Raw genomic sequence first — 23470 nt, 5'->3', positions numbered from 1 at the left:
CACAAATGAAAAATTCTTACCTCAGCCCAAGTTCGAACACCCGACCCCTTGGCTATGTAGTCCAACGCTTTACCACTGAGACACATAGACGGGCATGGTGTGTTTATAACAGCGTGATCGTGGTGTCCGCATTAATCACAAAAGAAGACAGAGAAATATTAATTACTTAAATTAATTGAAATTAAGGGTACTCTTGACTTAATTTTTTCAGGCAACCCATTTCCAAAGTGTTTATTTATGTATTAAGAAAAAATCTATTCTATTAAGTATTTAAGTAACGAAGAATTCAGTGAGACTTCCCTACCTAGTTACAGTACCACTTACCAGATACGTTTTATGAAAGCCAATATATTTTAGCTGCAGACTGCTAAAGAAAATGCTTAAAATACAACAGAAGAATAGAAAGACAATAAGGAAGGTCGTTATTATTTACTGGTCATGCCTTCGTAGTGCCTTTTTGATGCTCTACATAGTATGGCGAGACCAAGCGAGACTAGACGAGACGAGAAGAGACGAGACTTTGACTTGATCTCGTCTCGAGGTAATGAGACGAGACGAGACCTTCGAAATACTCGTCTCGTCTCGTCTCGCGACAACACTAAGTTATAAACGTTCAACTGCTGTTCAACTGTAACTATACAGGGTGGCCATTTGAAAAGGAAACAGAGCCTATTTTGGGAACCTCAAAACATTAACGAAAAAAATCCTCGGACCCGTCAATTTTTGATTCAAAGGGGAACAATTTTTTTGGTAGTTTCGCCCCCCTAAGGGCAAAGCCCTAGCGGGGGTGACGACCGCCCCCAAAATTTTAAATTGAAAGGGGGTCGAGTAATACTTTATTTTGAAGGTATTTTAGTTTTAAATCGCTCCTAATTTGCCTAGCGGATACAGGGGCTAATAAAAGTTAAAAACGTGTCAACATTTTCTTATGAAAAAAAAATGCTTTTAAATTAATTAGTTAAATAACAACAATTAATACAACAACAAATACAAAAAATGTTGTTATTGTACATTCTGAACTGTACTTTTTGTTGTTTTTTTTTCTTTTTAATATCTGTAGGTGGCTATGACGAATGTTCCTGTTTCCTAAACGGTACTGTGAATCGTCACAACTGTCGCTATTGAGCTGATTCAAATCCCAGAATATTTCGTGAGGTGCATACACAACGTCCCGAATTTTTGGGCTGGCATTTTTGGTAACCATATCGAAGGCCCCTTCTTTGTACCTGGCAATCTAACAGGAGAGATGTACCTGGAGTTATTAGAAAATACGATTCATCCAGCATTAGTGGAGATACTAGAAAATAACAACGAGTACTTGGAAAATCGTCTAGTATTTTAGCAAGATGGTGCGTCACCCCACTATGCTGCAAGGGTTCGTCAATATTTGGACCAAACGTTTCCAGGACAATGGATTGGAAGAAGAGGAGCTATTGAATGGCCTCCCCGTTCCCCGGACTTTCCGTTAGATTTTTTTATGGTAAAATTTATGCTAGTCAGTCAACATCGCTAGAGAACTTGCGACAAAGAATGATTGATGAATGTCGTCAAATCACCCCAGAAGTTTTGCAAAATGTACGGGAAAAGGTTTGAACAAAACCTGTATTATTGTATGGAAGTCGAAGGCCAACATTTTCAACATTTACTTGATTGATTTTAGCTTTAAGCACTTAAAATAAAATTGATTAAAATCTTAAGAGTAATAATCTACATAAAAATACCTTCAAAATAAGGTATCACTCGACCCCCCATTCGATTTAAAATTTTGGGGGCACTTATCACACAGGATGATACGCATGTATGTATGTGGGTATATTATCTGGCAAAAGTCTTTTATACTATGCGATCAAAGAAGAGTTGCTTTGCAGTCACCTTTGGAATGTTTGTTTCCACTTGAAATCAGGAGTCTGTGGCCCTGCGTCATTGGTTTGTGAATCAATTTCCGATGAGTTTCTTATTGATTTCGTACACTTGATAACACTAATGATAATTGTCTTTATTGATAGTGCTATTGAGAGTAGAGACAGCATGATTCGTTAGACTACAAAGAGAGGAATTACAGCTACAGGGAGTGTAAAACGACCAAGTAGAATTAAACGGACGCCGGTTTTGGCGGAAGATCCAGAATTGGAAGTTCTCGGGGCAACTGTTGACAATCGTCATATTAGTGTGCGTGAAATTAGTAGGTACTCCCAGTAGTTTTAAATTTATCCAACACCTTTTGAAACGCGTGTGGATTTGGATGTGTTTTGCCAGGATATCTCCCAGCGTACTCTTGTAACGTCAACAAACAGTCTCTAAGAATAAAGACATACCTATCAACCAGTTCTGAATTTTCGTTATCATTAATACTTTATTTTGTATCTATACCAACTTTTGTTTTTCATGTGGAAGCCATTGGGAGTCATCTCGATCTCATAGAGACAAAAATTCTGATTTCGAACATGTATAACATGTTTATAAAACAATAAGTTCAAAATTAAATGAAAAACATTTCGAGTGACATTTTAAGTGTCAATTATAGCGATATCCATGAATTATATTAAAAGCATAAGGAACAAAAGTCGTAGTTTACAATACATTAATGGGTTTGACATCGTATAATGTTTTAGCAGTTATTAGTACTTTACTTACTTACTCCCTATTGATTGTTATCATGGTTTACGTTTTTTATAAGGATGAAAAAGTTGATATGCTAGATGTGTATTTTAAATGCAAGAGAAATTTCTATTGAGCTACTAACAGGTACTTAGACTCAAATCAATTCATTTTCAACAAGACAGCGCTCCTGCATATACAATGCACAACTAATAATGGCTCCCATATGAAAAGCAAAAGTTGGTGTCGACATAAATAATAACGAAAATCAATTCCCTCATCTAAAAAAACAGAAAAAGCTTATTAAAGAAAATCTTTTTAGTGTTTAAATACCTCCCCAAATAACGATTTTAAAGCCAAAAAAAGTAATAATATATAATGCTATTTATCGCCATACTTAGGAAACTTTAAAGAGGGGGTAAATTTTAATTTCTGATTATCTTTAGATATAACTCGGGGATTAAACCAATTCTATATTTATGCTAGTAAGCGGGATCCTTGTACGACGTAACCTGTATAACGATAGGATATTTGTTGGCAACATAAATCCTAAATTCGGATCATTCGGTGGAGTTCTAATGACATCTTATCAATTTTTTAGGTTTAATCTTCGGTTGACGCTTCCGTCTCCACGAACGTTTGTCGATGAAAGACTATTTCATTTCGTGCAGAAATTATACGCAAGCACTGGGAAGAGACCGCAAGGCGAAATTAAAATTTTAAAATTTATAAACTTTTCGTAAATTTGACTCTCGCGAGATTTTAATTTCGTGCTGAAAAATAAAATGAAACCAGAAGCTATTGAACATATTATCGCAGTCGCATTTAATTACTTCCTGAAAAGCTTTGTTGTCAAAAAGTAATACTGGACGTTTGGTTGAAACAAATTATATTAAAACTGCGCATTATTCTGCCAAAGCATAATATAATAAGATATAAAGTTCACAGATTTAAAATCCAACAGTAAAACTCGAGTCCATTAGAGGCAAATTTATAGACTTGAAGTTAAGCGTAAGTTCACTTCACTGTCACATTACATCTAATCTACTATAGCCTATAGCAATCCAGATTCTACACACATTAGATCAACGTCGCAGATTTCGAATGATATAAAAGGCAGAGATATGGAGGTTTGAATTTGCCACCCCACGTTCTCTGCAATGAAGCAAAATACATTGTATGCGGCAAACACATGAACTAAGAATCCGATACAACGGAATGCCGAAAGATCCTCGAGAGTCGAGATCTTCACACATCCATCATTTTTACAACTATGCAGATGATAAACAATTGAACATGTGTACCACTTTTCAGAGTGATCGGACGTTTCTAAACAAAGTTATCGTGCACACGGACGGACAGACGGACAGCAATACAAAATTATAAACGATCTCGAGGATCGTTAAGAATTTAAAAAAAGATAAGCAAACCGATGAATTCTAAGCAAAACCAGGATGGCAGTTCTAAACGATTGCCAAAGTTCATAAAACTGAAAAATTGGGTTTCTGTAGTATACCTAATAATTATCTTTCTGGGTGAGTAAACAAGAATGGTGTGTTAAAAACTTGTTTCCTATCAAAGTAATGCATTCAATGACTTTTGAAAGAAAATAATGCGCAAAGGCTTTGGGTAATATTTTTATGTCTAATAGATTCAGCTGAGGATTAGCTATAATCATCGAATACTTTGATTGAGTGATTGAAGCTTTATATCAAAACTTATTTTAAATAAAATATTTAACTTGTGACCACACTATACAGTACCTTTCTTTTAAAGGGACAATTTTAGTATGGTGTTAAGTGGAAATGATACACTGTTAAAAATTTACACACGAAAATTCTCTTTTTAAAATTAGTTAAATTAATTCCGGTTATAGCGAAAGTACCCACCAACTTCCTTATTTTAAATGGCAACCTCCATTTGGTATTCCACATTTCAATTCCTTTTTGAAAATTAAGATCGGTTTATTAAACAATACCTATGACCATCTTTGTCTGTTTTGGAGATATCGTATGTTAAGAAAAATAATGACAGTTAAGACGGGTACTTTGACGGTTTGTATCTCAGTGACTATTAGACGTGCCTATAAAAAATGCTGGTTTTTCGAATAATCATAATGATTTCTCACTATAATTTACAAGGTCTTTACAAATTGTAAGAATATTTTTTCAGTTTTTTAAGAAAAGTCGTTTTTTTTTCAAATATTTATTATATTTATTATTTAAATATTATTTCTGGGACAAAATTTATATTAAAAAACATGTTTGACAGTCTTACATGCTGTATGCCTAATGTACGTCCATTAATTTTAACGACATCAAAATAACCGTTTTGCCGATAAAAAATATTTTAGTTTTTTAACTTTGAAATTTTTTCCCAGTTTGTTTGTAACTAAACCTGGCACAACAACAGTTGTACACAGAAAAATACACTCTTTAGTAACTTAATCGAAATTTTGAGTATTTGAAAAAAAGGTTCGATAACGTTGCGGTGTTTCAAAATTTTCTAGAAAATATTTTCAAAATTCTGAAATGGCTATTGACCATTGTTCCCATTTTTAATTTCCAATAGACTCTGTAACGATTTTTTTCTCCGTTAGAAAGCGTTATTATTCCTTACAATATATTTACTTGTTCAAAGATCCTCCTAACTTTTGAATAGATGGCTCCCTTTACCATTGGAATTTAACAACGCAATTTTACCGCGCAGTGGTTGTCGATAGTCACTTTCACTTTCCTTCCTTTCGTGAACCATATCAAGTTACACTTCGTTTTCATCAAACAGCCGAAGCACGAGTTATAAATATTTATTTATTTATTTATTTTTTATTGTTCCTCTCTTGTTTTGTGAAATGGGTCAACGGGTCATGGAGGAGATATCAAGATTCAATCCTCAACAAAGCAACGACTTCCGACTTCCGTAACCCTTTAGCGTATTCATTCGTAACTATTTTGCCCCTTCAGGGTTATATGCGTTTCGGCCATTTCGGTTAAGTTATGATCGAGTTTGAAACGCGAATGTTGTTGGAGACCGCCACTTCCTTCTGAAGCGGCTGGTTAATTAAGCACCGTGCCTCGTATAGAAGCAGATTACGAGTAGAGTGAGGCCCTTCAGGCGTTATTCAACTAATTATATACCGAGCCTGCGCCTTGGAGAGTTTTCTTTCGATTGATTTCAAGTTGGATGCGAGAACTGAGCTCACTTCTTGGTGTCAACATTTAACTTTATGCATGGTTCCCTTATAATGCTTATATGTTTTATTTGGACTTGTACGTAAGTACGAATTTTTGCCCGAAATATCAATTTATTTGTGGTGGTAGTTTTTTCAGATCCAGTAATCAATTTAATAGATCATTCTTGATTGAGGGTTTGTTAAACTGGGGAATTTCATTGGTACATTCAAAGTTGTGAGTAACGTAATTTATAATTTTGAATATTTGTGTGATACGATATCCATTTGTGGAGACTTTGGTACTGATATTTGAATAAACCAGTATATCTTTTGGTACCTAAATTAATTTGTACTGTTTTTACTACCCTCGTATCTTGTCAATTGCATACGCGGAGTTACGATAGAAATTGAGTGGCGCTCAACCCCATTGGTAAGTGAAAGGAATGACGAAGATGAAATACTCAGATAGAACTACCGCTGTGGAACAAGTTCTTATTTTCTTTTCCAACCCTGAGCCAGTTGACCGTTTATGCGGCGGGTTTAAGGAAACGCAGCGCCAACTCTACCAACCATTATTATAACTCGTTTACTGAAAGGTGCAAATGTAACATTTTGTACCTACCCAGTGTTTTTTACACACGTAGTTGGTGCACCGTGTATGGATTTAATGCATTAATTGTAAAATAACCTTAATAAACTTCATTCTATTTTTGTTGATCGGAAATTCTTAATTAGGCTACAGAAAATAATTAATGAGTTGTACAAATACCTGTCTGTCGGGCTAAGCACCGCATAGGGGAAAAATTTCAGTCGAAGAATAGCAAGCAAACAATAAATTGCTGGAAAAGAAATGTGGCGGAAAACATTTACTGATGTGCGTATAGTTAACAGTTATACCTATGTGTATCATATAAATGGTATTATGTTTTTATTTGATTGCGAAATCTGTGAATTTTGTTTGAGAGTAGTCATAATTATTTGAAAACGAATTTTATCTACGTATACCTAAGGATAAATGCGGAAAAGCTCCAGGTAGAAGAACTTTCCGTTTCGCATTTTCGTTATACGAGCATATCCTACGAATTTCATAATTTAACTATGAGGTTTTCTGTTTTGGAGGATTTCAAGGGTTGCAGCCCGGAAGTTTAAACCTGTGCAAGAGAGGAAATAGTGAAGCAATCGTGTGCTTTGCCTTTTCAGCTTTAGATTAAGAGTCGCCCTACAATATTTATTTGATTAAAGCAAGCTGTAGAGTACCTGCTTTCGGCAAGTGTATTTCCGTTCCTTTTTTATATAGGTAAGCAATAGTGATGTAGCATTAAATTCCCTAGAGTAAATAACCGTAAATCTATAATAGATAGTTATAATCACGTACATCGTAATGCTCCTTCCTGCAAACCAAGGATTGTATTTCCAAAATTGTCTGAAAATTGATGTGTTTGCTACTACAACGACACAGTGTGTCATCGAAAATTTTCGAAAGTCAATGATTTCTCACGAAAGCGTATGAGATGGGAGCGATTTCTTCCTCATAGTCTTTAAAGGCAAATGCGCTTTATCCTGCTTGCTGAATTGTGTAGGTATTACTTTTAAACTCTCTCTCAAAACACAATCCAAGAGAAAGTACTTTACAAATTCTCGCATAGAAATAATCCATATAGCTATCAAGATTCATTGTGATTCATTACACAGTTGCTTAGTATTATCATTGAATAGTATTATTGAGTAACAAATAAATTACGAGTATTATACGCAAGGTAACGGTTTTTACAGGCTGAAAAGAGAATTACAAGCTCGCCTAATGACTTGCCAGGAAAAAAACTCATCACCATATTAATAATGTAAAATACTATAAACACGTTCCACCAAACAATCGCTTGTAGTACTTATAACTACTTTTCACTGTAAGGGTTTATTTTTCAATCCTGATGTTACAAATGACTATTAGTACAGGCGGTAAGTGCATCGGTCTAAACATTTTGGGGGGGAAAGCTGGATTTTGTTGAAATGTCTCAGGTTAGGTGTCTCGAATAACGTACTAAAAGTCCAGACCCCCAACTGCGCCGCTCATCGAGCTGTGGCACGTTTTTGTCCCCCGAAATCAGTTTTTCGTTAATATCTCGAAATGTAGCAGGCTTAGAGAAAAACTTTTGAAACAAAAAATGTTCCTCGTAAAATTTCCTACACGATAGCTTACTTGCAAGTTAGTCCAGGCCTAACCGATAGCCTACAGCGTTCGTTTGAGTAGTCTAATATTGAATTCTTTGATGATTTTTTGTACTTATGGTTGTATGAAAGACGTACTTCTCACTTATTGTACCATAGGATAGCCGATTTGAACGTTAATTTAAGAAATTTCATCAACATTCTGTTTCCTCTCCATTTTTGCACCTGATGAAAGCATCGGTAGGCGTGGAGACTGAATGCAGCGGCAGTAGGCGACGCTCAACGTATGAGACGTACTTCTGACATGTTACCTTGTATGTCTCCCCTCGCTCCCACAGAATTTTACGAAGCAGGAAGCCACCATCAATAACGTAAGTTGACTTAGTTTTATCATATTGAGTCAAATCACTCTCTGAGAAGATTTTATAGAGTGTAGATTTGACACATTTTCGCATCCCTTTCTCGTCAAACAGCGCCAAGTAGGGGTATGGTGCCAATTCATACTCCAGGTATTTCTTCAGTTGAGCGTCACTTTTCTTCAAAATTGAAATCCTTTTAAACAGTATTAACGGATCCACCAGACGGTTTTCATCGCGCACTTTCATTGTGTTGAGAGCTTTCATGGTGATCACGCAGTCGCTTCTTCTCATTTTAACGGCTGAAAACTTCATTCCATGAAAATGAAATAGTGTACACCGCAGGTAGACTGACATAAATGACCCACTTCTCTGTCTATTCACTGCAGGAAATTCGCGAAAAACTCGATATTAGACTACTCAAATGAACGCTGTAGGCTAACGGTTAGGCCTAGGCTAATTTGCAAATAAGATATCGTGTAGGAAATTTTACGAGGAACATTTTTTGTTTCAAAAGTTTTTCTCTAAGCCTGCTACATTTCAAGATATTAACGAAAAACTGATTTCGGGGGACAAAAACGTGCCACAGCTCGATGAGCGGCGCAGTTGGGGGTCTGGACTTTTAGTACGTTATTCGGGACACCTAACCTGAGACATTTCAACAAAGTCCAGCTTTCCCCCCCCAAAATGTTCAGATTGACGTTTTTTGTGTACTTATCGCCTGTGCTATATTTCTGATAAAAATAATTGATAATGATAAAACATCAAAGTCAAAATAAGGTACCTAATTAAACAGTTGTTTAAGTAAAGTTCTGGAATGGGATAATTGGGTTTACTGTTGCTTTCTGGAAAAGGGCGCCTTTATGAAGAAAAATTTGACACACTGCACTGACGCCCGTGAATGTATGATATGTCATTTCTATACGGTCGCAAATTCATAACACGGCACTTTCGGCATTAAAAACGTATGAAAGAGCAGAACTGTATCTACTTTAAATTCATTTTCTGCACACTTGCAACCGATTTTCGGCAAACATGAATAAATTATATCGGTTCGCGCTGAAAGAACTTCCCACGGGTAATTTAGGCTTATCCGCCAATTTTCAGTGAAGAATTATCGACTGTATTTCCTCTGCTGCGTTTATCCTTAGCAAACGGGAGACTTTATGAATTTGAATAATGAGCGTCGATCTGCTGAGAAGAGGAACATGCAATAACTTCCAATCTTTTAAAACATGGACTGGAATTTGCTGCATTTCAAAATACAGTTAATTGTAGGTATTACCTTTTACAGACAAAAATTCTATTTTTCACGAGAATTTCTAACGCGACTATTATCGTCGACCAGTAAATGTAAAAGTTCTGTAATATTTTAGTACACGCTAATTGGAGTCGTGATAAAAAGAATAATTTTTGTGCTCTACTTTTTCAGTTTCATTTCTTTGAAAAATCAATATTTTTACATTTAAAACATTACAAACATATATATTATTTACTAAAATCGATTCCAATTCAAACTGCAAATATTAACAAAGAGAAACCAAACACGAAAATGTTCTTGTCTGAAAACCAAATTTGGGATTGTTATAGGTATCTTGGTATGAAATTGGAAACTTTGGTAATTTTGTAGGAACTTTCATTTGCACTTACCTGAAGACGTGCGGAATTAATTATTTACAGAATGAGTACAAGAATAACACATTCACCGATTAGTACCTAATTTTCGTTCAGCGCGAACACCAAAAGAAAGTCCTGAAATTCACGAGCGCGCTTTCAGGAGTTACGATCATGACCAGAGTCAATACAAAACTCGCAGTTGGAGGAAAATCAAGCGAAGAAAACCGCACGCAAGACAATCGTGCACTGAGTCTACGCTAACCTGTTAGGGGTCTAAATCAACTCGACGTCTCTCTTCCGGTTAGGGGTTGGTTCTGTATACTGTCTCACTTCACATACGTTTATGCATCGATTTCTACAAAAGCAATAACGACAAATATTTTATACATGAGCTGATTAATACATATTATTCATGAAATGCAATTCAATATCTACATCCTTTTTGCTATTGAAAATGCACAGAATACAGCTACCAGTAAAATGTGTCTCATTTCAATTATTGGGCCGTAATTCAAATTTTTAAAGCTAAAAATGTGATGCATTTCCACCCCTTCTACACGTTTTTGTTAGATAACTGAAATGCATCCGTCTTGAGAAAACAATTTAAATTTGCTTTTAGAGTAATGAGTTTAAAATAACTTAAGTTGGCAAAAGCAAATGATCAACAAGATAATGGGTAATCGGTCTAATTTCGCACATGATTATCGAGAGAAATCATTTATTAAGAACTTGAACAGTTGTGCCGACCGTTCAATTAAGTTAATTTTAGAAAGATCGATAGCTTTATCCCGCGTTTTATCCTAAAAGTAGCTTGAATGCGCAAGAACGTGGACAAAAAAACCGAATGTTGCATTTTTGCTAACACAACATTTATTCGTGATAGGAGGTATCTACCTACCGGAAAATTTTCCACTTCAGTTCTCGGTTTTAGTTTGCCATTCAGGGTGAAACGACGCTCACTGCGGACTGCAGTGAATTATTTTTTTCAGTCGGTTTCTGTTTTTATGTATTCTTTGGAATGGGATTCTAAATGTTTCGGTAATTTAATTGCGAAATTGCATAATAGAAGTCTCTTGAGTGTACGGTCAGCGAAGTATAAGCAATTCCACTTTTTGTTTCGGTCACTTCACATAGGGCTAATTGGAACAACAGCAGGTGCCTTTTGGCAAGATTACAAACTATAACACAATTTGAAGGAAGTAATTGAAACAGTCTGAATTATAGTGGAACTAGGACTACCTCAATATCTATGATGTAACTAAATTCGCTATTGTCCGTGCTTTTACAGGTACCAAATAACCAAACCAATACTTATAATATGAGAGAATTTCCCTTTTACAACTTCCTACACCCCATAGCATCCCGTTAGAAGGAGGCGAAAGAAGTAGAAGTAAAATGTAGAAAGTCCATCTAGCCCTGTTGTAAAGCGATACTCGTTCCAGACTTTTGTCATTCAAAATTTTATTTATCACCTCTAAGAAATATTTAGACTAGAGTTTCTTAATCTACGGGACGCGCCCCCTGTGGGGGATGGGTAAGGCGGCTCAGTAAATTGAAATAAAAATTCGTTAAGAAAACGATCTATAAATTTCAATACCTTGCTTTCAAACGGGAACCTCTCTAAGATGGATTCTACGAGATATGGGAAAAGAGTAATCAAACTCATTTTTTGTTCAAATAAAAATTCAGCTATACACCGATGAAGTCGTTACTCCCAGTCTGGGTAGCAGTATAGTAGCGCTGGAAATGATTCAACCGGTAAGAGTAAGTATTTAACGATTGTAACAAGATTCGTCTCTAAAACGTCGCGCCAGTAAATGCCCTAAAAAAACTAACCCTCAGGTAAATTCCACACCCAACCCCAGAAGATTCACCCTCGGAATTTACCCCGGAAAATTATCCCTCGAGAGCTTAGTTCCCGGTAGATTAGCGCCGTACAAATTTTCCTTTTCTCCTACTTCTTCTGGTTAATTAAATTGGGGGTAGTTTTTATTGTATAATTGTATTGATCATATCTGACCTCAGAGGTAAACTGTACAAGTCCATTTTTCCCCAAAAATTGCTTTTTTGTACTAAGTCACATAAGTTTTGTTGTTCTACACGAAATTTATGGGTTTATTGTTTGATAATAAACAACAGAGTTGGCGAATTTTAAACAGTACTAAGTCGCAGTAACATTGCGAGGTAAACTGTAATAAGTGGACTTAGTATCGATAGTTGTATTGTTTTGATGGACTTAGTACATTATTTATTTATTTTAAGAATAAAAAAAAGCGCTATTGTTTGCGTTTTGTCCGTCTGTCCGTCCGTCCGTCGGGACCCACTTCTGCCGTTCGAACTACTTCTAGAGTCCAGGAATTTTTGCAGTAGGTAGCCATATACCTTGAAGGTGTTCCAAATGGCCATCAAATTTCGATGTCTTAAAGGCCCCCCCCCCTCTTCAATTATTTTCTGAGATGGGAGTGGAACTGGTTTTATCGTTCATGGAGCCCTAATGAAAGGTTGTGTTCGGATATATTCTCTTATATCTCCAGGACGGATTATCGGAAGAAGGGACTCACAAAGGGCGATTGGAACATCTGCAAGAAATATATCCATTGGTGATGTCAAAACTTTAAGGGCGAATATCTCGAAAACGGTTTGTCGGAGGAACGTACTCTCAGAGGCAAAACCTGCAGAATGGAGTCTCGAAGAATTTTGAATGTATGCCAGGTGGTCTTTAAATGTTTGTGTGTAAAGAGCCTCCTTCCCTTATAACCCAACCATTTACTAAGCTATATCGGTTAAACAAGAATGTGCTTTATCTGCACAAGGGTTGTGCACAATTTATACTTGTTTATTTATTATTTTTATAATATCCCATTTATGGCTGTCATTTTTCAATTTAAGTGTCATTAAAAATCTGCTTTAATCCTCAAAAAATTTATACTTGTTTCTTATCGTTTATTGAGGAAATTTTCTACAAAATGATGACTATTTCTTTCTTACAACAACGAAGAAGATGAATAGGTGAACAGTATTGATATATTTTTTAATTTCAAAAAAAATTATTGAATTATAAGCAGGATTATAAGTTGTTTATCAAATAAATAGATTTTTTTTTCTAATCTGAGTTGTGATTTCATACAGGAAAAAAATTCTCCACTCCCTGTACATGATGAAACATGCTTTCTTCCCCTTTTCGAGCAGAAATGTATTAAAATTGCACTGAAAGAAAAGTTTACTAATGATTTAAAAAAATTTAATTGCAGCAATAAAATATCTGACTTAAATAGGCGCCAAATCAGTTGCTTTGTTATGGCTATAAAAATGGTTTTGTTAAATTTTAGGGAATAGCGCATAGCTATGGTAAGTAAGTATATTTTCTTACCAGTAGCCTCCTGCATAATTAAGAGCTACTATTATATTTATCTACTAGTGCTGACAAAATTTTTAATTGCCAGCATAATGTTCTTTAGTAACTCTTATTCATCACAATAGTTGCGATTAGCAGAAACTTTGGCTATACTATTGTAAGTGTACTAGTGGTTATTATATTTTTTATTTGGCAGTATTCATGTTCTTTAATGACCCTTAGTCAGAAGATTAGTAGATATGTATTAGCTTTAACTTGACTGCTATAATATGAATGCTAGTATGGTTAGCATATTTTTTATTTCCGGCTAAAAAGTTGTCTAATAACCTCTAATCAAAAGAAAAGTTGTGATTAGTAGAAGCTTTATTGGGCCCACTTCACTTGAAGAGTGGAAGAGTCACAAGCGTAGAATGCTATACGAGTATTAATGGCATTTGAATCACTTACTTAACTCGCTCTAAAAAAATTGAGCCATAGGTACAAAAAAAAAAATTTTTATGCATAAAAATAAATGTTTTTATAGTATAGTTTGTATATAAACGAAATAAAAAATATACAAGTAGGTATAGGCGCAGCTACCTAGTGAAACGAACTAAACGATATTCTAAACAGATAGGACACTTATGTTTAATAATTGAACATTAAAATAATGACAACGGAATATTACTCACTCTACAGGTAAGTAAAGTAGTTATAAAAATAAAAACTCATTTGACTAAAAATTACACAGAAAATTACATTATTCAGTTATTGGAAAAAGTATGCCAATAAGAATGTCAACTTTACAAAGAAAAACGATCCTTAATTAAATATCTAAAAAGTTTAAACAAACCAATATTTCAAAACACTGTGATAAACATTTTGTTATCATGCTTGACTATGGAATAAGTGTCAATATTTTCAATATCGTCTAAAAAGAGGCACACCTTGGTTTCTGTAAATTCAACCTCATAAGAAAAGCTGTGCGTATGAAATTCAACTACTTTCAACTTTTTACTAATAAAACATACCTGGTTTGAGTTATTTATTAATATTTTGCTGTTCACTGTTCACAAACCCACGCGTGAATGAGCGATCCGCACTTCTGTTTGCTGATTGCACGAAAATTAATCTGCCATCTCGTCTGCCATCCACTTACAATGATTCATTTAGAAATTGTAACAATTAAACAGTCTGCTAACACTTATTATACGCTTGAATTATTAAGAAAAACAATAAGAAATATAATTGCGATTACTATACGTGTACAAAATACTAGCTTAGCTTAAGCAAAGTGTTTTACTTAACTGGGAAACATAATGTTATTAGCTTATCGATGAAGTGCTACAATTAAACCGTTTACTAATGCTTGTAATATGTCTGTATTGGATAAGAAATAATTCAAGAAATCTAATTGTGGTTACTACTAAAAATTTTTGATAAAATTTCAAAAATTCGATCGTACATATGTAAACTTACTAGTTATAAGTAACATGGTTCTTCATGATTAAAGTAATCAAATGTATAGGTTAATAAGGTCAAATTATTCCTTTGTGCTTCTTATAATGTGGTTTTCTATAAACTTTTGAATTTGTGACTTAGTATATACTTTACCTCTGAGGTACAGATATGCCTCGGCTGCTCGTCGGTAAATAACCCTCTTCTGACCTCAAAGATAAGGACAAAGGGAATAATTAGTAACTAAGTAAAGAATAATTTTTATTAAGTTTGAATTTGAATCCGCCTCTTTGCGCCCTTTGTGAGTACCCTCCTCAGACACTCCGTTCTGCAGATATGTGCACTAAAAGTATATGTGACTCGTCTAGGACACTTCCTCTAAAAGTAGTTCAAGTTGTTGGTCAATTAATTACCGTTTAATCGGTTTTACTTTTCTAATGGTATACAAAAATCCAAGATTGAAACCGGTAAGGTGGTTCAGTGAAAAAAAAAATATCAACGTGATAACAGATTGCGTCGCTTGGCATCACATCGCAAGGAACAAACGGGCATTGCTAAACGGGAATTCCAGTTTGTCCCTACTCGAAACGGACGTGTAGATAAATAGAAAGCGTTTTGCCTCTTTGCTTTTGCATTTTCACAAGCTACGTGTTGTAAGTAGCGAAATTTTGAGCTTTGCAGTAAACTTAACCGTACCATATTTAAATCATCGATCTTTTGCCTTTTGCCTTTCAATCGTATTAAATTTGGATATTTTCTGTAAATTTTTTTTTGCTATCAGACCGTCTAATTTTTGCTTTTGGATTAAGTTTTTTCATTCCATAACTTTTGCTTTTTCTTCCACCGTAACTTATACCGCTCCGTTTAAATTGCAAGGTAAGATTCGCTTTTCTGCATTTGGTTTTCCGCCGATTTGTGTTTTGTTGCTTTATTCCCAGTTTGCTGTAATTTTGTTTTAGTTTTTCCGAAGTGACCGCCGCCATTTAGTAAACCCGTCCGATTCCTGGACTTGTCGTTCCCTACGCTTTAGTTTGCCGACCCGCCAGACCGTTGCTACCGCCGATCTGGACCATGCGCGAGGGTAGGTACGCTCGAGGGCGCACGTGTTCATCATCCGTCCGCCCGTCCGTTCGTTCCGCCAACACAACATCCAGGTTGCCGCCTACTGCCGCCACTATATTCATTTCAATCATAGTTATTTTTACTTTTCGACTACATAGTACAAAGTATGTAATTATAAAGGAAAGTATTGTAATCGTGATCAATTTTCGATATGCCAATATTGCGTTTTCTGGACGTTTTAAGGCACAGAGACTCCAAAAAAGTGATTTTTAGCTTGACGTCTGTGTGTGTATGTGTATGTGGTTCGTTTTTTGTGACCACGATAACTAAAAAACCCCTGAACAGATTTGGACGAAATTTGGGGTGCATATAGGGTGGTATGGGGAATCGAAAATTTCCTATTTTGGTTTTGATTGTTAACCATCTTCATGGTTGTTGAGGGTGTCAAAAGTTTAAAAGATCCATAACGGCGTGAAAATTTTTTTTTTTCTTTTTTTAACTTACACTGGCCAAAATGGCTTAAAAAACTCTACAAAAAATTCATTACAGTTTTTTTGTGAGTTCCTTTGGTTTTGAGAAATTTTGAATTGAAAAGTTAAACTATTTATTTTATTTTTTTAATTTGCATTTTCCTCTAAAAGTAAGCATCAAAGTGAAAAGTGTTAATTACAAAAAAGAAGGGTTTTGATGAGATCTACAAAAAAACTTGTACACTTTTTGCGTCGGGTTCGAAATAAAGGCGCTAGATGTGATACTATGACCAAAGATAATAATTACAATGCAATGAAGTAGTCGGAAAGTCAAGTCAGGAATTTACCTGCCAACTAGTTTTTAATTAATTCGCGTCGTGCCATTAAACTCGTTGCGCGTGCTTTAAAGACTTAATTATACCTATCTTAATACTTATACCTACTATTTTATTCAATGCCTATGTCAAGAGTCAGGTACCTACATAAAATTGAAAGCTACACCCGGGAGCTACCGGTCTCGCTACTGGTATACTTCTAATCTACTATCAATTAATTATTATTTATTGTGTAACTTTTACTGTAAGTAAATTACTTATTTCTATATTGCGTAAACGTACTTCCAGTTTTCAGCAACCCAGCCTTCCTCATTACTGTCGAAACGCGTTCGTTTTAGCATTGTATTGGTATATTAAGTTATATATTATGGTTTCAGTAAAGCTTTTTGTGGTTTTTGGTATATCACATTTAATTATAAACAAATGGTTTAACGTGGTTGAACTACATTTGTATAATGTATCAGTATCAAGACCAAGTACACAATGAGTGTAAACTTTTCGTAAACACATACATCATTTAAACCGTAATTGGCTCCTGTACCTTCCTACATAACATATATCAGTCTACCTACTATTTGCTTAATCGACGCAATAATTAGTTCCGTTCATAACTCATTATTAATATCTGCATCCAGTTCAATTAATTTAATAACTGTAAATCTTGTTTGAGTGGCATTGAGGCGATCGATCACTACAAATTTGCGTGCATATGTAGGTATTAGCGTTGTTTAATTTAAACGATTGTACTCGTATATGGAATAATTGTTAAGTTTCTAGTTCGAAAATTGTGTTACAAGAAACTGGCCTGTTAAAAACTGCGTAGGCCGAGGGGAATTTCCACAAAGGAAGGTAACTATTTCCTGGGGTTCATCTCGTACGTCCGTCTGGATTATATACTTACTCTCTAAAACGTTTTGAGCGGTTCTTATGAAAAGATGATGCCAAAAATTAATTCTAAGATGACGTTGATTTACTACCCCTCGTTTTGTTCGCCATATACTTTGGCAAAAACTTGGAAATTGTTAATATGGTATGCGATTATAATCTCATTGTTAATATGGTATGCGATTATAATCTCATAATTTTGTATGTCATTTTAATCCAACCGCCCGCCCTGTCGATGCAGAGCGTGTCCACGATTACAGGATAACAGCTTATGAATATGATCGATTCGAAAGGCAATCCTATCATTGATAGAGGGGAAAAATTTCGATTCATATTCATATTTAGAGTTATTTACAGACGAGATGCACCCCTCTGCAAATACATGAGTGCATTGCAGAATTGGGAATTAATGTGTTTGATGTATTGCTCAATTTTTATAAGTTTATGTTGATGAAATAAATAATTAGACGAAAGTAGTAAAAACTTATATTTGTTATATTATCTCTGGGCTATCGATTTCGAATTGACGCTAAGGCCTGGGAATTAATGCTTTAGGGAGTAGGTACACAAATGCAGATAGGATGTTGTTACAGAACAAGCAATAAATAACGCGGCATAACAAATTATTTATAAATGGAATGAAAAATAATTCGCAACCTAAAAAAAATTAACACCAATGGATGCATCGATCACTTCTCGTCGGTTAATAGCCCTCTTCTGGCCTCCAGGATAAAGGGCAAAGGATAAATAATAACTCAATAATCTATCTATAAGTATTAACTTGGGACTGATCCTTATTTTTCTCAAATCCTTGATTTGAATGTAGTTAAAGCTACACGGACCGACTGAAGAATTCCTGATTTCCTTTCCTGTGGTTGGACGGACTGGATGGTTAGGGGACGTGGCCTCCTGGAAGTTTTCCCGTCTACGTTTTTTTTCTTGGTTTGCGGTATAATTTTCGTGATTCTAGGTACTTACCGCCCTGTTGAGGATTCGCTTACAAATGACTGGTTCGACTCCTTCTCCCAGGACCAAATGGAGACTGAGGGACGCACAAACATCATTACAACCCTCCACAATTGTGGTCAAGTGCCTTTTTCATCTCAAAGAAGGAAAAAATCCGCATTATGAATTGATTTTAAGTAAAACATATATAGTCTTTCAATATAAGATTCTCCGTAAGAATTAATATACTCAACCCTGTAGAGTTAGTTATGCAGTATACAGTTTAATAAAATTATTAATGCGAAGGTGAAAAACTGACTCTAGGAGAGGAGTCCTTTCTTTCATCTTCTGTAAAGTTTACCGCGAGGTTTACCGTAATTTAACCACATCAATGCTCCGCGTACTTACGCAATAAATTAAATTGAAAAAAAGAAACAACCATATCTGTTTTCTATTAGTTAAGTGTTATCATAGCATTGGTCATAGTGTAAGAATGGTGTTGTGCGTATGTGTTGTAAGTAATTGTGGAATGCAAGTGGTATAAAACTTGGAAATGAGTTACAAACGTATCTCTCAGACGCACCAGTTTTTATATCTTTATCATTATATATATCACTATCAGACACATGTTTTGTCTACCAATGTTGTATATGAATAAGAACTGAAGAGTTCATGATGCGCCATTATTCGAATCGTTCCTCTATTCGCGATCCAGTTTTTCCTCTTTAAACGTTCTTTTATGCCCGGAATATAATTTAAATCTTCCCTCCCTTTGTTTGAATTTTCCCATCCTTCTTGTCAAATTTTAATATGACAATTTTTTATTGACTTCATAACTTCTGCCAAAGGTATTAAATTTAGATTTTCGTTTGTATTGTTAGTTTTGAAGCTTTCTGTCGGATTTCCAAATTCAAGTCTTTTTAGCGTACCTATTTTCCTCAAAGTGAAAAATCGCTATTGGTTTAACGCATGTGCAATGCTAACTTATTTATTTATTAAGATATTTAAATGAAACTGTCCAGGTATGTAAACACTACTCATAGGTAGGTACCTATAAGTAAAAAATTAACGTTTTCAAAATGAGGATCCTGATATATAGTTGTGTTTTGATTTAAAACGTCAACTTCTGTTGTTATTCTTTACTTTTTTGCAATAGAAATGTCAAACTCGAATGATGAAAATTAAAGATATGATGATGGTCGCACAAAGTTCCGTGTCGACCCACGCTTTACAATAAAATCATTCATTGTATAGATATAATTTAAACAATGCCGAGGGATAGCAAAACATGGCCCTTTTTGCAAAATCAACTAGACCTTCTTACTGCTAGTATACCTACCTACCATTGCAGTAATAGTATTTTTCCATAATTGTTATTTTCTGCAGTAACTATATACGTATGGAGGTATTTGGTTATTTTCTATTAACACGTAGGTACTTAAGGGAATAAAATTTTATTTACTTATTATTTTTCTATTGATTACTACCTATACTTATATTTTATAGTATAAAATCCATTACTAAGAAGAGAAAAAGGAATTCCGTTTTCAAAAATTGAATTGAATTATTTTTTAAGTCAACGGTCCCTTGTAGATATTTCTTAAATTACGTAATTTTTAAGAAAATACGGCATGTCGGAAGGCGTTTATTGAAGTCATGCTGGGGGAAATCCCATACAATATAGCGCAATATAGTCTAAATTATCATTGGTATTTAAATTTAAAGGTGCGGATTCTTTTACAGGTTTGGTCTCTAGAAAGATAGGATGATAATTTAGAGAACTACTATAACTTTGTAGAATTGATCTGCAATTATGTTTGTTACACCCTGCAGGTTGCTTGTAATTATCCCGTCATTATTGCGTAAAAACGCCGTGTATAGGTAATTGCAACCGATTTTTCCGGATATTGCTCCCACCTTCTTCCAGACTTCGTTACTGGTTGTCTCCGGTGTAATAGTGGATAGGTACATATTTTTGCCACGAATTTCTTTGTGCCTCCCAGTATTCCTCGGATCTTCGTTTTTTGAAATTTATTAGATTACCCAATGTGGGAGGATTCTGAGTTCCGACGGAATCTATTTAAGGCATTTTTCTTTAGTGTTTTTTTTCAGGTGACCACCATTTTTCTGATATGGTCGGGTTTTAATTTAGGGATACTTGTTTTGGCGGCCTCTAAAATCGAACTGGTTAGAGTCACTCTGATTTGGAGGGACGAGCTATTGCCTAAAACGTTCCCAATCAGCTTGTCGAATTTCAAATTTGGCTATCGTTCTCATAGGGGGATTATCGCCTTGGACTGTGATAATTATGGGAAAGTGGTCACTGTGATACAGATCATTTTTCACCTCCCATTTTAGGTCGGTGAGCATACCGACACATCGATGGAGTCAAAATTTCCCGATCTGACATTAAAAAACGTTGCCGAATCGTCGTTTAAAAGGCTTAGGTTTTTATTTTCGATTAAATTTAACAGTTCTTTGCCTCGAGCGTCGTTTGAGCCGAAACCCCAAACGGCGTTATGAGAGTTGAAATCTCCGACAAGGATAAAAGGTGTCGTAAACTGATTTATAATTTTTTCGATTTCCTCAACCTCGTTTTTTGTATTTGGAACGTATAGATTGCAAATCGTAAAGGATCTGCTTATTTCGAGTTGTATTGCTACTACGGCTTCATACTCTGTATCTAGTTCGACTCGTTTGTAAGGAGTACCTTTTCGTAAAAGGAGAGCCACTCCCCCACAGGCTCTTGCAGGTGAGTAGAAATCCTTTCTTATGATGTTGAAATTTTTAATGTTATATTTTGTTCTAATGTTTTAGAGGTGTTTCTTCCTTGCAGAGCAACACATAATGGTGTATGTCTTTGAATCAATAGGTAATTATAACTCGTTTTAAGTTATTGGGTAGTCCCCGACAATTCCATTGGATAATTTTGGTATCCATTACAAAGATAAGATTAAAAGAGACAACAGTGGAATAAATAATATTAATAAATAACAGATCATGTGTATAAGGGACGACTACAAACAAATAACAATTAATTTAAGACAGATACAAGAGACAGAGAGAGGAGATATCACAGATTTGGTAATTCAATACAAATTGTAGGTAGATTATCACAGTAAATATATCACGTATGGGTATCAACACTAGAGAGAGATTTTCCTAGGTTTCCTCTTTGGCCATCCTTTTTTCTTCTTTTGTTGAAGAATTTGTTTGCTCTCTATATCTAAGGCTCTTCTTCATCTAATATTGGCGAAGATGGGGTTGAACTATCCTCATCTCGCTTCCTCTTATCAACAGGTTCCGCGATTGTCAAATGACAGTGCTGGGTTAAGGTTTTCAATCCTCTCACGTTTCGATCGGCTATAATTGTTGTTTCTCGTTCAGAACTTAAATGAGGTAATTCTATCGGAGACGGAGATACGGTTGGTTTCGGCATCGATTGTTTAACATTTTCAACTAAGGTGGAGGTAAGTTCTTTAATTTCGTCTTTAACTATTTTTCGGATTTCAGATACCAGGTTGGGTTGAGTATCAGTGGTTATAGGTGTGTAGCAACATTTGAGTACGAGCTGTTTGAAGTAACAGCCGATCCAAGCATTCGTTTTGCCTCCACCTTACAGGTAACCTTTATCTCTTGAATTTGTAACTCTCTTTTAGGTATATACTTCGCAAGTTCTAAAATTTGCAGGATGTGTACCGTTGCAATTGAGGCATACGACTGGATCGTCACATGCAGAACCCGGATGTAAGGATTTTCCACATCAGACATATTTGTTCCTTCTCACATTTTAGTGTTGGGTGTCCGAAACGTTGACATTTGTAACATCTCATTGGTTGTGAAACATATGGTACCTATCACTTTCAACTTATAAAAAAGCCGCATTAATCACCCTGGGAAGTTGGGTGGCATTGAAGGTAGGTATTAAGTATAAGGTTGCTGGGAGTATCAATGAAGGTACCTCCAACTTTGGTCCTAATTCTCTTCGAAGAGATGGTGGTGATCACCACCACAACATTTTCTCCACCCAGTTCTTCCAATATTTCTTCTTCACTACAGTTCATTAGATCCCGGCAGTATATCACTCCTTTACTTAAGTTTAGCGTATCATGCGAGGTTTTCACCTGAACTTCAAAATTACACATCCTTTTAACTTTCAGGAATCATTTTGGAGAATTCTTCCTTTTTCTCAACAAGCAAAAATCGGGGATAGTTATCCTCCTTTTCATTACCTGTTACAGGTAGCGGGGGGAAAAAACCACCCTCTCCATCAATGCCGCCAGAAGTTTGTACTTGCGTTGGGGCCTCGGTCATCAACCCACAACGCCGAGCAGCCGCTTGGTAGCGGGCGGGTGAGGCCTGCCCGCTCCCGACCGGCACCGTCTTAAGGCGTTTTTATGCTACCGCCAGCATTAATCAATACAAGGAAAAAGAGATAATTTGGAGTGGGGTAGATAAATGGGTAGGTAAGTTACTAAAGGCGGTTGGACTCGTCGCCTTTAGTGCCCATTGATCGCCTTGTACGATCTCCAGGTTGGGAGTGGGTCAATTCTACCCCCGAGCCCACAGGGGGGATATTAAAGGATTATTTTTTTTTGTATAGGTGAGGAAATCCATCTTATGCACACTCTGAAAGGTACTTAGTTCCAGAGTAGTGGGGGGCTCTCCCGTTTGCTGGGAATGCCCACTAAAATCCCACCTAAGGCTTCGGCTGCTGAGGCCATTTGCCTATTGCCCTATAGACAAAGATACAGACGAACCAGACGAAACAAGAACTAGGCAACATTTACGTCAGATGCGCAGGAAAACCTCAACAGAATTCTCCATACACACATAAGAGGTTTTCCTTGAGGTCTTGCGCCTTGAGGCATGCCTCCGGTTTTTGCGTTGCGTGTGGAGCCTCCTTTAGAATTCCATGCCTCCATGTCATATCGATTATTATTATTATAAAATATACTGAGAAACCCTTCTTTCTATATATATACTTACTTTATAGTTTTTCAAATATCACATTATTATTATATTAGGTATATTTAGGAAATATAGTTTCAATTTAAACATTTTTTTATTAA

Source organism: Photinus pyralis, unplaced genomic scaffold (genome assembly GCF_008802855.1).
Source record: "Photinus pyralis isolate 1611_PpyrPB1 unplaced genomic scaffold, Ppyr1.3 Ppyr1.4_LG2, whole genome shotgun sequence".
NCBI lineage: Eukaryota > Metazoa > Arthropoda > Insecta > Coleoptera > Lampyridae > Photinus > Photinus pyralis.
This window is presented reverse-complemented; position numbering follows the sequence as displayed.